This window comes from Culex pipiens, chromosome 3, assembly GCF_016801865.2.
Source record: "Culex pipiens pallens isolate TS chromosome 3, TS_CPP_V2, whole genome shotgun sequence".
NCBI classification, from domain to species: domain Eukaryota; kingdom Metazoa; phylum Arthropoda; class Insecta; order Diptera; family Culicidae; genus Culex; species Culex pipiens.
Genome location: NC_068939.1, coordinates 87,520,396 through 87,537,092, shown reverse-complemented (window position 1 = coordinate 87,537,092; position 16,697 = coordinate 87,520,396). Strand labels below are relative to the sequence as shown.

The following is a 16,697-nucleotide window of genomic DNA, read 5'->3' as shown; positions in this document are numbered from 1 at the left end:
CAAGCCCAATTTAATGTGATTTTGCAACACAATCAACATTGATCCACATTTGCTGTAAAAACGTGAGTTTGTTTGTCATTTGTAATCCAATGCTATACGTGTAATTCACCTTAAAATTACACTAAATTCGTTAATGATCGCTCTCATTGACAGATTCACATTGCTTTCAGTTCAGATGTAGGACTGCTCTCGCAATCAAGTTCACGTGCATTAGACTAATAGATGTTTTCGAAATCGTTTTATGATTGCTCTACTGTATCAAGTATAAACAAACATTAAAGTTCAAATCTTGTTTGTTTCGCCTCCCCCCATGGGGTGGTGCTGCTCTCCAAATTGATCAAGTTCCGGTAATTATCGTTGTAAAAGAGCGTGTTTAGATGTGGGGGGAATTTTCCGCTCCACCCCTTACGTGATCAAACGTCCCGTAAAGTGACTAAGTACTGATCGTTTCCCCCATGTGAGACTGTGTCTGAGTTTGGGTTGGCATTGATCAGTGTCAATTGACCGTGAGGCACTTTCCTGCTCATAGTGCTAATCGGACAAGTTTTTTGAATTTTGGTTTTTTGGTGCCGATTTGAAGCATTGTTTAAAGGTCGGGGTTTTCCAAAGGTCAAACTTTGTTGTTGTTCTTGCGAAACTGCAGCTTTAATTGTTCATTTTATGTTTAAAACAACCAAATATATAGTTTGTTGGTATTGTTTGCCAGTCCACAAGCCCGCTATCTTATCAGTCCACTTTTTGGCACCTTATCGTTCACCAAAAACGTCCGCGACCGACGACACTTGCACAACCAAAAATGCCTCAAACCACGTAGTGACTATCTAATCTTCCCGGTTGTCTGTTTCCCGCGACTTCGACCCAGAATCTTTCCCAACTATCGGTGGCTTTGTGAAGGTCACTGTTGATTGCATTGCACAGCGGAGGGCTCGGAACTAGTCGGTATGCCAGTATACAGTTGAGTTTTCGTTGGTAATTGGAAATCGTTTTGCGACATTCAACGACAAATCGTAACTGTTGCGAGCAAAAATCGTAGCGAGATACGTACTCAACGATCTGGGCTGTTGTTACCCGCAACTGGTGCAAACAGCGCGAAATTGTACGCTGATTTGCGAACAAAAAATAGGTTTGTGGACGGTTTTGGTTTATTCGATTGTTCCGCACCTGAACGAGGTAAAAAATACCTATTTAAAATCCAGTTCAAAGCGATTAACTTTGTTTCAGATGTTTGGCAGACTCAGAATCAAACACAAAATTTTTGATATGGATCTTTGCGTACTCTCTTCTTTTGGATGCATCCCCGAAGATCTACGTCATCACACCATAATATTGTTCGCAACTTGCCGGAAGTGGTCGCTTCTTTGGACTTCCTTGCAGATCCTCCTCAAATTGAAGTCTGCGCTCAACCCTTTTCAGCAAGTCTATCTAACCATCATGGGTTGACACTGGCTCGAAGCTCCACTGCAACGTGCTAAGCCTTCCCAATTGAGAGACGTTCTTCATCGTCTTCGAGTCTTGATCTTGGTATTCCGTCAGGTTATCCAAGTCACTCTTCATGCATACTAATGCCAAACGGTGGGAAAACAATCCAACCTCCTTCCCTACCCCCCTCTCGTTAGCAAGAACTTTTCAGAAGTGACTTCCGAGGAAAGAGCTGAACGTGTTTCTCGTCGCGAGGGGCGGCGGAGGGGGCTTTAAATTAGATTACCAACTATAAACTATTAGCACTCAAAAGTTGGAGGTCGGTTGAACGCAGCGATGCGTGGATTGAGCTACCAGGCCGTCTGCCTGCCAGCTGATGTCCAGAGGGGGTGGTTCAGGTGTGGTACTAAATGGGCTATCAGCTGGTGGTGATGTGACTGGGTGATGAGGGAGGTGTGGGAAATTATTGTTTGCCGGCAAATATAGCGCAAACAAGAGCCACTTGTGTGGGATTCGGCCGCAAATGTGAGCTATGTTGATTAAAATAGACGCGTGGAGTCCGGATGCTATTAAGAAAATTGAAGCTGACAACCAGATTAAGGTGGCTGCGGGGAGGGGTAAACCCAGAAGGGTTGCGATAGAATTCTAAGGTGTTGATATTTGAATTAATTTATCAAAAGGGTATTTACAAGTGACACATCAGTAGACGGATGAGAGATGATTTGTGAACAATGTACAATGAAATAAATTAATCTAAAGAACATGGCTTAAAGATGTTGTTGAATGCGAGATTTTCACCCAGTTTTTAAACGGATTTAAAATATACTACAGATTGTAAGCGTGGTTGACCCTCACCCAGTCGGCTTGGGTTCAATCCCAGACGGTCCCGGTGGCATTTTTCTAGACGAGATTTGTCTGACCACGGTCTAACCTAGAGGGTTAGTCTTAGTCTCGGTGGAGTCGCTGGTAGACAGTTGGACTCACAATCCAAAGGTCGTCAGTTTGAATCCCGGGGTGGATGGAAGCTAAGATGTAAAAACTAACCTAATCCACCTATGTGGTTGATGCCTTCCTCACTTTTTACCAAAAATGGGTAATATGTGAGGTTTGGACACACATTTCAGCTTTTTTTAATTCCAGACAAAAACACAGATAAAACTTATGTGGTAATAACTCGAGACAGGGTTGCCAGATCTTCAATTTTTTGGACTCATTGGAAAGGCCTTTCCATTACCTAAATCACGATGGGTCGGATGATGGATCCGGACATAGTTTACATACATTTAAGTGAGATCCGGCTTCAAAAAAGTACATAAATATCACTTAAGTGGTCATGACTCGAGACAGAGTTGCCAGATCTTCAATATTTTGGACTCATTGAAAAGTTCTTTTAATTACCTAACCAACGATGGGTCAGTTGATGGTTCCGAAAATAGTTTACATATATTTAGGTGAGATCCGGCTTCAAAAAAGTACATAAATATCACTTAGGTGGTCATAACTCGAGACAGGGTTGCCAGATCTTCAATGTTTTGGACTCATTGGAAAGGCCTATCAATTACCTAACCAACGATGGGTCAGATGATGGTTCCGGACACAGTTTACATACATTTAGGTGAGATCCGGCTTCAAAAAAGTACATGAATATTACTTAAGTGGTCATAACTCGAGACAGGGTTGCCAGATCTTCTATGTTTTGGACTCATTGGAAAGGCCTTTTAATTATCAAATCAACGATGGGTCGGATGATGGATCCGGACATAGTTTACATACATTTCTGTGAGATCCAGCTTTAAAAAAGTACATAAATATCACTTAAGTGGTCATAACTCGGGGCAGGCTTGTCAGATCTTCAATAATTTTGACTCATTGGAAAGGCCTTTCAATGCAACTGGTTCGATCAAAATCGGTTCTGCCAGTGCTGAGAAAACTCAGTGAGAATTCTGGTCACATACATACATACACACACACAGACATTTGTTCAGTTTTCGATTCTGAGTCGATATGTATACATGAAGGTGGGTCTAGGAGCTTTTAATAAAAAGTTCATTTTCAGAGCAGGATTATAGCCTTACCTCAGTGAGGAAGGCAAAAGAGGTTTGCAAGTGCTTCAACAACACCTCCGTGTACGCATGAGAGCAAGCAGCAGGCAAGTGCTCTGTGCTCTACCGTTTTTTCGAAATTTTTCGCCGTAGTTGATTGTGATTACCCGCGAGTTTGCTTCTCCAGCATGCCAAAGACCGGTCGTGGCCGTGGCAGTTCGAGTGCGGCCTCGAAAAAACCCGCGAAGTTTGTCTACCGGCCGTGTGCAAAAAGGTAAACAAACCAACACCGTGTCGGCCGCCATCGCTCAGGGGGGCGTGAGCGCAGATGGAATCGACAAAAAGTATCTACATCCCGGATATGTTCCGAGATCACCAGTGAGGACTTGTAGTGCCACAGCCAGTGGCACTTCAACATCCGCCAACATCCCCATCAGGAACGAGTTCCAGATGCTGAGCGACGACGAAGAAAACAACAAAACCGACGGTAGCAGCACTACCGACGACGACGACGACGATGGTCGTGCACGGAAGAAAGTGCCGACGTCAAAAAAGAACAACCCTCCAAAGGAACGTAGACCACCTCCAATTTTTGTTTTGGACACGTTGGCGGACGATGTTGACGAGTTGCTGGAAGGCCTCGGATATTGTCTGAAAATCGGTAAGTCGTCAGAGCAAGTTCACACATTTGACGAAAAGAACTTCGACCTGGTTGTGGAGAAATTTAAGTGTCAAAACTTCAAGTTTTACACATACGACCCCGTGCAGAAGTTAACGGCAGTCTTCTGCACGGGGTCGTATGTGTAAAACTTGAAGTTTTGACACTTAAATTACCAAGACCGCCCGATCTCCGACCTCAAAAAGGACCTCTCAGGTGCTGGCATAACGCCGCATGACATAAAAGTCCTCTCGCGGAAGACAACAGTCACAGGTACACACACCCTGTACCTGTTGTACTTCGACCGCGGCACCGTCAAAATTCAAGACCTGCGGCGAACTAAGGCGTTGGACGGTTTTTGAGAACCCGTCGGACGCAGCACAATGCCACCGTTGCCAGAAATTCGGCTACCGCTCGCGGGATTGCAACCTCCCGCCCCGCTGTGTGAAGTGTGGTGAATCTCACCTCTCAGAGGCGTGTGCACTGCCGTGCAAGGCGGACTTGGGGGACAAGGCAGAGCAAACCAAGGCGCGCATTAAGTGCGCCAACTGTGGAGGTAACCATACCAGCAACTACCGTGGATGCAGCGCACGTAAAAACTTCCTCGAGGAGCAGGAAAAGAGGAAGAAGAAAGCAGCAGCGTCCCACCCTCCTCAGCGAAGTACAAGCGTAACCGTGCCGGCAGCTGGTCATCGTACGGTTCCAGCGGACAACTCAGCGTTTTCTCCTGGATGGGGGCGATCGTTTGCCAGCGTGGTCGCTGCCGGCAGTGGCAATACGGCCCAGCAAGAAGTTACCGGGGAAGATCTAATTACCCTGCCAGAGTTCTTTGCTCTCGCAGGGAAGATGATGACGCGGTTTCGGACCTGCCGTAACAAGGCGGAGCAATTCCTGGCCCTTGGGAAGCTGATGGTCAAGCACATCTATAAAGGATAAAAAACTGTGATCTAGTTTTAAGCTTTTGCTATTTCTATCCCCTTTCCCTTGCAATTTTAGTAAGTTTTATTTACAAGCAATAATTGTTCCAAAATGGATTATGATGTAACATACAGCTGAAAGGAACTCCAAAACTCTGTTATGTATCTCAAATGAACTTATTGTATCTTGATTATTCAACAAAAAAACCGAATTGAAATTGAAATTGAAATTGAAATTGAAGAGCTTCAACAATCAAGCCTTTCGGACATCTAGTTTCGGTAGGAATCTCGCAATCGAGAACGCCAAGGTAATGCTGCAGAGTGTAGAGTTTTCAATTTGATGTTTTTGATGTTTTTCTCATAAATTCCTAATAAATCTGGACAAAAATCGAACATATATTTGAAACTTTGCATGTATTCATGACATAAAAAGACTCGTTGATAATGCTTGCTTCATATAGATAAGATGAGCGACAATTTTTTGCAACAAAGACGACAACAACATCCTCGATTGATGTGAATCCCTGAGTGGCTTTATTTCACAACCTGTCAAAATCATGATCAATTACCCCAAACATGGCTTCAAAAATAGAATCAGGATGCGGCAACGCGGCCGTTCTTCAGTCTATTTTTGCTTTATTGACCATAAGCTGCGGCGGACACCTGCCCGGACCACGACCGGCGAACGTGAGCAGAATCTGTCACCGGCCACGGTCCGGCGGTCATCCGCGCGGACGTCGACAGCTTATTTATGAACTCCACGAACCTGCGCCTCCCTTTTGGCCTCTGCGAAGCGACCGGAATCGCTAAGTGTTGGAGCGTTAGAAGACGACACACACAAGTTTGAAGAGTTGGACTTTAGTCGGCTCAATGCGGAAGATCGACGCCTGGCTATCGGAATCGATATGCAACAAGATTGATGCTGTCAGTAATCGTTCACCGCCGAGACAACGGGTCGGCGTGAATTAGAAAAAAGAACAATATTGTCGGTTTCGATACGAGACGTTCGGAGATGCTAGCCGTGTCAATGCTAATCAACGCCGCATGAACGTGCAGATATTCTTTTAAGACAAATAATTTATTCCGGCACCAGGGTTGTCCCTTTTTGTACTGACAATCTTGAACAAACACACTCATCAAGTTCTTCTTTGTTGAAACCGGCAAAGTTGACAGTGCCGACCGTTCTCACAGAAGAAGAACATTATTTATTGATCGTTGTCATCTTTTTGCGGAGTTGTTCCCTTTTTGTTACTCTTCTTGCACGCGAAATATTCTATGAATGCAAATTTGAGACGTTTAACCTCCGGCGGGGCCGAAGACACTGCGCCCTGGTGCATTATGGACTTCTGCGAGATGAACTATGCGTTTTGATGAGTTCTTTGAACAACTTCTTGACGGCTTCTTGAGTGATGGCGAACGATTTATGAACTGTATTCAGCGAGTTGAGCACCACGCCTAAGCTCAGGTTTCATCAAAATCGAAAACAATGAAACTAGATTTTTCTTTTAAATCACACAATTTAACCCAACTTTTTGATTCTAACACAGCAGAGTTCTATATCATCCTGTTATTTATAATAACTCATCCCCGAGTAAATTTAAAATTACTGTTTACCTCTGCACATACCTATTACGATTATCTTTTATCACATTTTGTATGCACACATTTCCCGGTGATTCATCAAAACTTGTTGACGCCAATAACGTGCAAATGTAGACAAACCTTAGCTTCAAACTTTTAAATTTGTTAACATAGTTCTTATCACCGGCAGTGGGATTCCCAGCCCAGAACCACCTTATTACGAATGCTAGGACTGTCCCAGTCCGCCAAATAACCGTTGCGGGGTCCGTCGCGACGGTCAACTGGATCGGGTTCATCGCCAAAACGTTTGAATCGAAATTGCCTTATTGCTGGTGTTTTGATGGGTTTTGGGTGCCACACCTCGGGGAAGTTGGTTTGTTTTAAAACAAATCCAGCAAGATGGATTGTGCCGAAAAATGTTCGTTATTTGAAGGATTTAATATTCATTCTGCGTAGCGCCTTTTGGCAGTTTGCATTTTTGCAGTAATATGCACTCAACCTTGATGATAGCAAATTATTTACAAAGTCAAAATTCTAAATAACTATAAATAATAAATCCTTCGCCTTGTAGATTTTACGAAAAATACCTTGTAACACAACAACGTATTTCTCCAGTCTGCCCTTGAGAACATTTCTACTATTCCACCACGACTCCCTTCGTCTGAATTGGCGCCCCTGTCCAACGCCCTAGTCAATAAAACCAAAGAAGAAAGGGCTCGACTAGTGCTACTACACAGCATAGTAGTAGTGCACGGTAGCCATGGCACCGGTCAAAGCCATATTTTCCCCTCAAATCGAAAAAATAAACGCAGTGACATAAACTCCGTACAAATGCACACGGAATTTAAATACACCTGGATTTGCTTTGGGGGTTGTTAAAAAGGGGAAGAACTTGGTTTTAGGTTGTTCGAAAGGAGATATTTAGAGGCAGCTGAGCAACTCTCTACGAAATCGGCCGATTTCGACCATTTTTATTTTTTGTATTTTTTTATTTGACTCAAACTTTGTGAGGGCCTTCCCTATGACCAAATAAGCTATTTTGCGTCATTGGTTCACCCATACAAGTCTCCATACAATTTTGGCAGCTGTCCATACAAAAATGGTATGTAAATATTCAAACAGCTGTAACTTTTGAGTTAATTTTCTGATCAATTTGGTGTCTTCGGCAAAGTTGTAGGTATTGTTGAGGACTTTTGAGAAAAAATAGGTGCACGGAAAAAAATTGGAGATTTTTTTATCAACTTTTTTTTTCACTCAAACTCAATTTCCCAAAATACGTACCGTAAAACGGGGTGACTTTGATAGCCGGGGTGACTTTGATAGGTTTGCGATTTTTCCGCAAAATGAAGAGTACAATTAAAATACGTAAGGAATGGTTCAGAAACATACTGACCGTGGTAGAGAAGTGTTCAAAGTACCTCAAGAAGAACTTTTCATAAAATTTTGAAAGGTTTATAAAGTTAGCTAACTATAGTTAAGAAAATGTTAATGGAAGTCATTATTTTAAACTTCTCAAAGTATAATGGAGCAATTCCAGCTCAAATCAGGAATTTTTCTGGTACTTTTGTACCCTACCCTCTCCGATTTCAATGAAAGTTTTTAGACATGTTATCCTAGGCCTATATAAGCCATTTTTGTGTATATGGAGCCAATAGTACTCGAAAATAACATTTGAGAAGGGCGTAAGGTATTTAAATATTTTTGTATTTTGCAATTTAAAAATTACTGTATCTCTAACCCGTTGCGTCGTATCAAAAAGTGGTCAATGACAAACTTGTAGGAAATTGGATGGGCTTTCTGAAAAAAATACACTGAAACAAAAATACACGCCACTTCTATGAGATTTTTTGATTTTTAAGTCTAAAACTTAAATTTAAAGGTGTTGTCACGATTTTTTTTCGTTCAAAATTTTTGAGGAAATAGCCTAAGATGTTACCAAAAGACTGACGAAAAATGCAGGATGGTATGTCTCTCCTAAAAAAATACAAAAATCATTTACTAAAACTGTTTTTTTGAAAAGTGGTCTAAACGTCAAAATTTTAAAAAACCCACAGTGAGAATCGATTCTCCAGACAATTTTACATAAAAGTCTCCATATTGACCATTGTCCTATGTCCAATCCTTGGGAAGATACAGCGGTTTTAAAAATAAAAATGATGAAAAAATGGGTTTTTTGGTGGTTTTTGGCAATTTCTATATGACAGACTTGGTTTTTCAGTCTCGTAAATATTTTTACCGGAAAGCTCGTACAATTTCCCATAAGTTTGCCTTTGACAGCTTTTTTTTTTTTTTTTTTCTCAATGAACATGATTTTTATCGGAAAACGGAATGCATTTTCGGATTCTTTGGACAATTTTCCACTAGTAGAAGGTTAAATAAATTTGTAAATAATAAATAATATGTGTTTTTGAAACACAATTAAAAAAATCTCCAAATTTATAGGCAATTTCAGTTGAACAAATTTCGTGTAAAATGTGAAAACTTGTGATTCGTGCTTCGAATTCAGTATAAAATGCAATATAAATCGATAATTTTAAAAACAAAACCAGTTTTAACAAATTTCAGGCAAAATTCCGACTTTTTAACAATTTTACCTAAAATTTATATGTATTTTGTTAAAAAGCTTAAAAACTTAGTTAACTTAACATAAGCATTGATTTTTTTTTTCTTACAAACTATATCAGCTACTTTAGTGATGATACATTTAACGTACAAATAAAGTTTGAACATCTTAAATATGATTTTAACAAGAAAAACTATGACTATCAAAGTCACCCTGGAATTAAAACTAAGAATTTTTAACGTAACTATTTTTCTAAACACTATTGAAAAAACTTTTTTTCCAAAAAAGTGCATGGACTTTGTGTGGCCTACCCCAGTACATGATTTAAAAATAAAAATCTTGAGAAAAACCTTACCTGTTGGAAAATATTCTAAAAACAAATTGAAATCCTATCAAAGTCACCCCGGTTTACGGTATTTTTTTACTTTCGAGATTTTTTGATATGTTTTAGGGGACAAAAATCCGCAACTTTTGAGCCATAGAGAAACATGGTCAAAAAATCTGGCGCCGAGTTAAGAATTTTTGAAAAAAAAAGTGATTTTTGGAAAAAAAATCGATGTTTTTTGCAAAAACAGGTTTGACATTACTTTTTAATGCAAAATTGAATTTGCAATCGAAAAGTACTTTACAGATTTTTTGATAAAGGACTCCGTTTTCAAGATATAGCCACCGAAAGTTTGATTTTAGCGAAATATTTGCAGTTTTTCAATTTTTAAAAATAGTGACCATGAGTGACCATTTCTAAAAATATTTTTTTTAAAAGTTCGGAAAATTTGCTATAAAATTGTCTAAGAGACATTGAAGATTGGACCTCGGGTTGCTGAGATAGAGCCGCTTTAAGAAAAAGAAACACGAAAATTGAAGTTTTCTAAATCTCACCAAAACAACCCACCTTTTTCTAATGACGATATCTCAGCAATTAATGGTCCGATTTTCAATGTTAATGTATAAAACATTCGTGAAATATTTTTTTCGAAAAGATCGGAAAATTTCACGAATGTTTCATGTATTATATTATGTATTATACAGTATTAACATTGAAAATCGGACCATTAGTTGCTGAGATAACGTCATTAGAAAATGGTGGGCTGATTGGGTGAAACTTAGAAAACTTCAATTTTCGTGTTTCTTTTTCTTGAGGCCGCTGTATTTCAGCATCCAGAGGTCCAATCTTCAATGTCTCTTAGACTATTTTATAGCAAATTTTCTGAACTTTAAAAAAAATATTTTTAGAAATGGTCACTCATGGTCACTATTTTTAAAAATTGAAAAACTGCAAATATTTCGCTAAAATCAAACTTTCGGTGGCTATATCTTGAAAATGGAGCCCTTTATCAAAAAATCTGTGAAGTACTTTTCGATTGCAAATTCAATTTTGCATTAAAAAGTAATGTCAAACTTGTTTTTGCATAAAACTTCGATTTTTTCCAAAAATCACTATTTTTTCAAAAATTCATAACTCGGCGCCAGATTTTTTGATCATGTTTCTCTATGGCTCAAAAGTTGCGGATTTTTGTCCCCTAAAACATATCAAAAAATCTCGAAAATCAAAAAATACGTATTTTGGGAAATTGAGTTTTAGTGAAAAAAAAGTTGATAAAAAATCTCCAATTTTTTTTCCGTGCACCTATTTTTTTCTCAAAAGTCCTCAACAATACCTACAACTTTGCCGAAGACACCAAATTGATCAGAAAATTCACTCAAAAGTTACAGCTGTTTGAATATTTTCAAACCATTTTTGTATGGACAGCTGCCAAAATTGTATGGAGACTTGTATGGGTGAACCAATGATGCAAAATAGCATATTTGGTCATAGGGAAGGCCCCCACAAACTTTGAGCCAAATAAAAAAATACAAATAAAATCCATTTCCGGTTTTGGTAGAGGATTGCTCAGCTATTAGAAGCAGTACACTAGTTATACATATAATTAGATACCATGTGTAGATGTTGTAAAATACATTTTTGTTCAAAATATTACTTAAGTAATTACAAAAAAAAGTGAAATAAAATTTCAACAAATTCTAAGAGTGACTGATATTTTCACTCACTTCCTCACTGTAATAAAAGTAGAAGTACTGTAAGTGTGAAACTAGGGCTAGAAAAGCGTAATTGTTACAGTTTTCTCACGAACGTCGAACAAAACAAAAAAAAAACGTAAACAAAACCCCTTCCCTTTCGATCGACTTAAAGTGTGTGAGAAATCTTCTCACTGAGCCGCAAAATGCAAAGTGCATCCGATACTAATCGGCACCCTTTAACGTTTCATTCAATATGTTTTGCATCTCATTCTAAAGGGGGGGGGGGAGAGTGGGAGTTGGGGTTAGAATCTTGCCAACCCCTCTTTGAGCAAAGGGGGAGGGGGGTTGTTGTTATAATTATTGGCAAAGTTTTGCATCGGTAATTGGCTACGGTCATGCAAGTTAACCTCAGAATCGCTGGGGGAAGTACTTTTTTGTGTGTGTTTTGTTTACTGCAACTAGTGCAGGTATTAATCATGTGTGATGGATTTGGAGTGCTACCGGGGTTGAGAGTATTGATTACTGTGAAGAAATTTTACTTTTGAAAATATACCGTGGGAACTTTCTTGTTCGTCAGAGGGTGATTGATACACTTGCCAAATCACATAAAATATATGATGAGTAAATATTTGGAAAAAATAGTATTTCAAGGCAATAGGCAATGAAACTATCAATTTTCCATTTTTGTGTAAAAATTAAAATCGGTACAAAGCGTATCAATCTTATTAGAAGTAACAATTATTTCAAAAATTCTTTAATATTTCACTACGATTAGTTAAAAAAAAAATGAAATCAGCACCACCATAATTGAACCTCTTCCCGAATTTCACGAAACAATGAAAAAGTTCAGCAACCTTCCTTTCCACCTCATCGCATTCGCCAGAATAATGCGTAAAAATCCAAAAATGGATTAATAATCGCCACTGCTGCTGAATATTCATCTTCCTTGGAACACAAACCGACAACGGACTGAACCGTCGAGCCTCGACGTCGAGTACGTTTCATTCGAGTCACGTCGAAGGTTTCTGGCCAATGATGAACGCCAGGAAAGTGTGACCACTGACGTCTTACAGAACAGAACAGAAAATAACCCTCCAAGAAGCATTTTATTAACAATATTTAACTTTTTAACTTTTTAATTGTTTTGACGGTTATAAAATTAAGAATACCTTCCTCCAAACAACCAACCTGAAATCCAACGACATTGTTTTTATCAACTCACAATCAAGTCAACGCGTCCGTGTGTCGACACTTTGCAAACCCAGCCCGCGGGTTGCAAAAGTCTCGCGCGCACCATTATCTGAACTGAATAAGACAGCCCGGAGAAGGTTCAACCCCCCTCTGATAATGGAGCCAGTCGCGAGTTTTCTTATCTGTTTGCCCAGAGCCCTCTCGGGTGATAGTGTCTCAACCCCGTTACGCGGAGCAGTCGTGAGTGTTTCTTCTGCAATGTTGGGATTGCTTGTTACCTGCGCGACATTCCAGCGCAATTGGAACAGTGATCACAATAGGTTTGAAAATGTCTCCTAAATCTGAGTTAATCAATTTTTAAAAGCTTCAAAAAGTGTGTGTTCCAAATTCCTTACGCTACAAAAGCATTTATGATTTCGTCGTGATCAAGATATCTTGTCGCACGACCATTTTAGGCCAAATTGAGTTAAGGGCGCCATTTTATACAGCCTCACTTTTTAATCTTCAAAGATCCCCAAAAATATGATTTCAATCCTCAGATATTCAAACAAAACCCGGAAGAAACTTCGTCCGATGTTATCAATCGCGCCCTGCAGCTTGTTGCACATGCGACAACTGGCCAAAGGGAACTTAGTCAGAAGACGGTTTGACACACGTACACGTCCAACTGCTGTATACTTTTTTAATCACAACTCGGGACACCAGCAACCAGAGCGAGTTGTGGCGCTATAACCACGGCAAATAGAGTCCAGAGCATTTGTGGAAATACAATGTCCCATCCCAGAGGGCACGGGATTGAAACTCGTCTGAAAAACCTGTATCATTTTCTCATTCGAAACAGTGGCGCCACGTGGTGGTAGCTGCCCTGTTTATTACACAGTGAAATTATCCATGGCCAATCCAAGGAACCAGAAGGTGACAACAGAAATGTTTGTCCAAAATGGGTGCTGCAAAAAACTTATTGTTTTTAACAAATTTTCAAATAAATCAGCAACGAATTACAAGTTTGACAGTCGAACTACACTTAAAAGTTGGTTTTGTTATTTGTTTTTGCAAAACCGCATATTTTTAACGAAAGTGCCAAAAATTTTCGTATTCACCTTTTGCCTCTTGCTGGCGCTTTGTGTTAGTATGTGTGTGGTCGATGTTTGCGGACGTGCACGCAGAACACAGAACAGTGAGAATAGCATAGCATAGCATAGCATAGCATAACGGGTCTGCACCACGCTGTAGGGGGTGCCACAATGGTCAATTCAATATTCTTAGACAATTTGATTGCTGCCCGGTACATCCAAAAATATCTAAGAACGTAAATTTCCACACTGTGCTCCAAGGCTACGCCCATACAGTCCTGTGGGGATTTGGGAGGGGATGTTTTTGTTGTTCACTAGTGGCAAAAGTGCAGGGAACCCATGCGACTTTTAAAAGTGAACGGAATATTTTTGGGAGGTTTGGAATGGGGGTTAGGGGAATTTCATCGGGCCGATGAAAATGGTTGAATGCGTAATGTATTAAATGATTTGGAAGTTTGTACGTGTAAATGTGAGTCTTTAGTGTATTATATAATAAGCATGTAGTTTTGTAAAAATAATAAATGAATCAAATACAATACATATAATAAATATAATAAATAAAATCAAGATGATTCCAGGAAGCTGTAAAAAAAATTGCAGTAATTAAAAATATAAATACTCCAGATGGTTCCTATGCTGTTCTAGAAAGTTTCGTTAATTTAAACAATTTGATCATATATGGTATGAGGAGATGGTATGTTATAGGAAAGGAAAAGGATGAGGAATAATATAAACAATTATATAAATCATATAGTGAGTTGATAAATTTACACACAGACAGTAAAATTACAACAATCCCTCACCCCATACGAACAGCGACACAAAAGCACACACACACACAAAAAAATTAACCTGAATAATCACGACTTCGACTGACACGCAACAATATTCATTAGCACAATGACCCCCCATTATTTAATTACAATAACCACTCACCCAAGCACACAAACAGCGACACAAAAGAAATGAAAATGAACATGCAAAAACAAGACAACGCGTCCCCGTGGTCAGCGCACTAATCCAGAACACAGAACAGTGAGAATCAGCGAAAATGCCTCACTTTCTGCTGATACAAGTCGCCATATTGAAATTGCTTGAAGATTCATACCCGTGCAGAGGGGCCCGGGGTACCAAACCTTCTTAGCATGGTGCTCCCAACGAATACAACCAAATCTCGGAGCGTGTGCTTCTTCCTCCCCTGTCGATTCAGAATTGTGTTATTGTTCGAACACTCAGTGCTCAAACTCAACCCAATTATGAATCATCTCTGCGATACGTCTTTACGCAGTAGGCCTGGCCGCTCTAACGCATGAGATGTTTCAATGCATTCCGATGCAATGGCGCACTACAAATGTTAACAAATGACAAGAAGAGTGCTGACGTAATCTAACCTAAGGCACTCTCCAGGGATGCGCTAGGGTTTGATTAGTTTGATTAGATTAGACAACTCGGGACTCCGGCAACCAAATTCAACCAAATTTTAGGACGATGCTCAGAGTGGTCAGCCAAACATTTTTTAAGTTATTGTTTACATTGTGCTCTCTTTTTTTTCTTAAAAATTTATTTTTCTCGATGAGCAAACCTTTTTTTCTCACGTTCAAGTGTTTTTTTTATTTCTTACCATCAAAAATCTAATTAAACAAAAAAAAGTTTAAAATACTCAGCAATCAAAATGAGAAAAATAAAACTCCAATTTTTGTTTAATCAAGGCCAAAGAGTGGCGTGCGACAAGATTGCATGATCACATCGATTTGAGAAAATGCAGTTTTTTATGGAACAGCAGAATATTTAAATGTATTATTTAAATGTTAGCTCAGCTAAATTAAGAAAAAAAATTGTGTTGATTTGAAAAAAAAAAGATGAAAAAGATGACGTTTTATTATTTTTTAACTCTGACTGTTTGTCCATTGACCACGTCAAAATTGTGCATAAAACATTATTTCTAATTTCAAACCTTAAATTTTTAAATTTTGCGTGAAAATTTAAATTTTATGAAACTCAAAGTAAATAACAAAATATGTTTATAGACGGTAATACTGGTATTATCAGCAGGGGAAAAATGGGTTTAGTGAGCTAATTTTTTTACATAAATTTTCAGAAATTTGAAGATTCCCAAGATTTGAAAACTGCAGGATATTAAATGGAGAATTAAATCTATAAAAAAAAGTAATTGAAACAACTTCAAAAAGACTTCAATTTATTTTAAAATTATTAATTTTAAAATCAAATTCAAACCGAATATATTTAGCTTATTTTTCATGAAATTTGGACATCGATAACCCTGATTTTTTTTTCATAAAATTTTAATAAAGTCTGATGGTTAAGAAAACAATCAGATGTATATTATTAAAATTATATTCTTTTAAGAATAGACTAAACAAAATATGTTTACTTCATTACTGCTATTCCTTTTTTCAAATAATAGACTTAGCTTTGTATCAACTTTGCAGAAAATACCTTAAGAAGTTTTTCACACTTTTTAAATTTAAAAATCATTAAATTTAAATGTAAGCATAAATTCATAGACATTCATTGGTTACTAAAAAGCAAATTAAATCATCACATTATAATCTAGTTGAAAAAATCTATGAAAGGATTCGTTTTTTAAAAAAATATTAAAAAATACAAAACAAAAAATAAATAATGCGGTTTTCGAAAATTTGGCAGGCGATCTGTTTTTTTAAACAATAGTTATTTTTATATCAGAATTAAAACTATTGCAATAGAGATTTAAAGATTAATGTATCGTTATTTTATACTTTCTACACTTTTTTATCATTCAAGAAATCAATAGATTTACATATTTTTTGATAAAGTTAGGCTATTGCAAATATTTTTCGAAGTTTTTGTTTCTTCTTATACTTTTCACGATTTCAAATCTTTTAGACTAATCAAAAGATGTAAAAAAAATTAGGTAAAGCTGTTGTGAACATTTTTAAAGGCTTTTGTCTCCCCCTTCATAATTAGCCCTAAAAATCAAAGAACAAATTTAAGTACAGTCAGCTAAAATCAATCTGAAAATGCATTCCCCTGAGTTGATCCAAAAATATTTTAAGATTTTGTTATAAAAATATGATTGGAAAATGTGGCATTTGTTCAAATTGCCGAAGATTAATCGAATTGATTTTCAATTTTGTAAAAAGGTCATTAGGTCTCAACCAAGTTTCACAAATGTATTTTGTTTTAAATATTCTAAAGCCGTTGAAACTGTTATCAGTTGATCAATTGAAATCT

The 16,697-nt window shown here is 38.1% G+C and overlaps 1 protein-coding gene across 6 annotated transcripts in view; it reads right to left on the bottom strand.

Annotated features, from left to right (window-relative positions):
• LOC120414643 (matrix metalloproteinase-14) overlaps positions 1–16,697 on the bottom strand; it is a 72,611-nt gene that overhangs the window by 55,010 nt on the left and 904 nt on the right. The gene's annotated exons all lie outside the window — the stretch shown is intronic.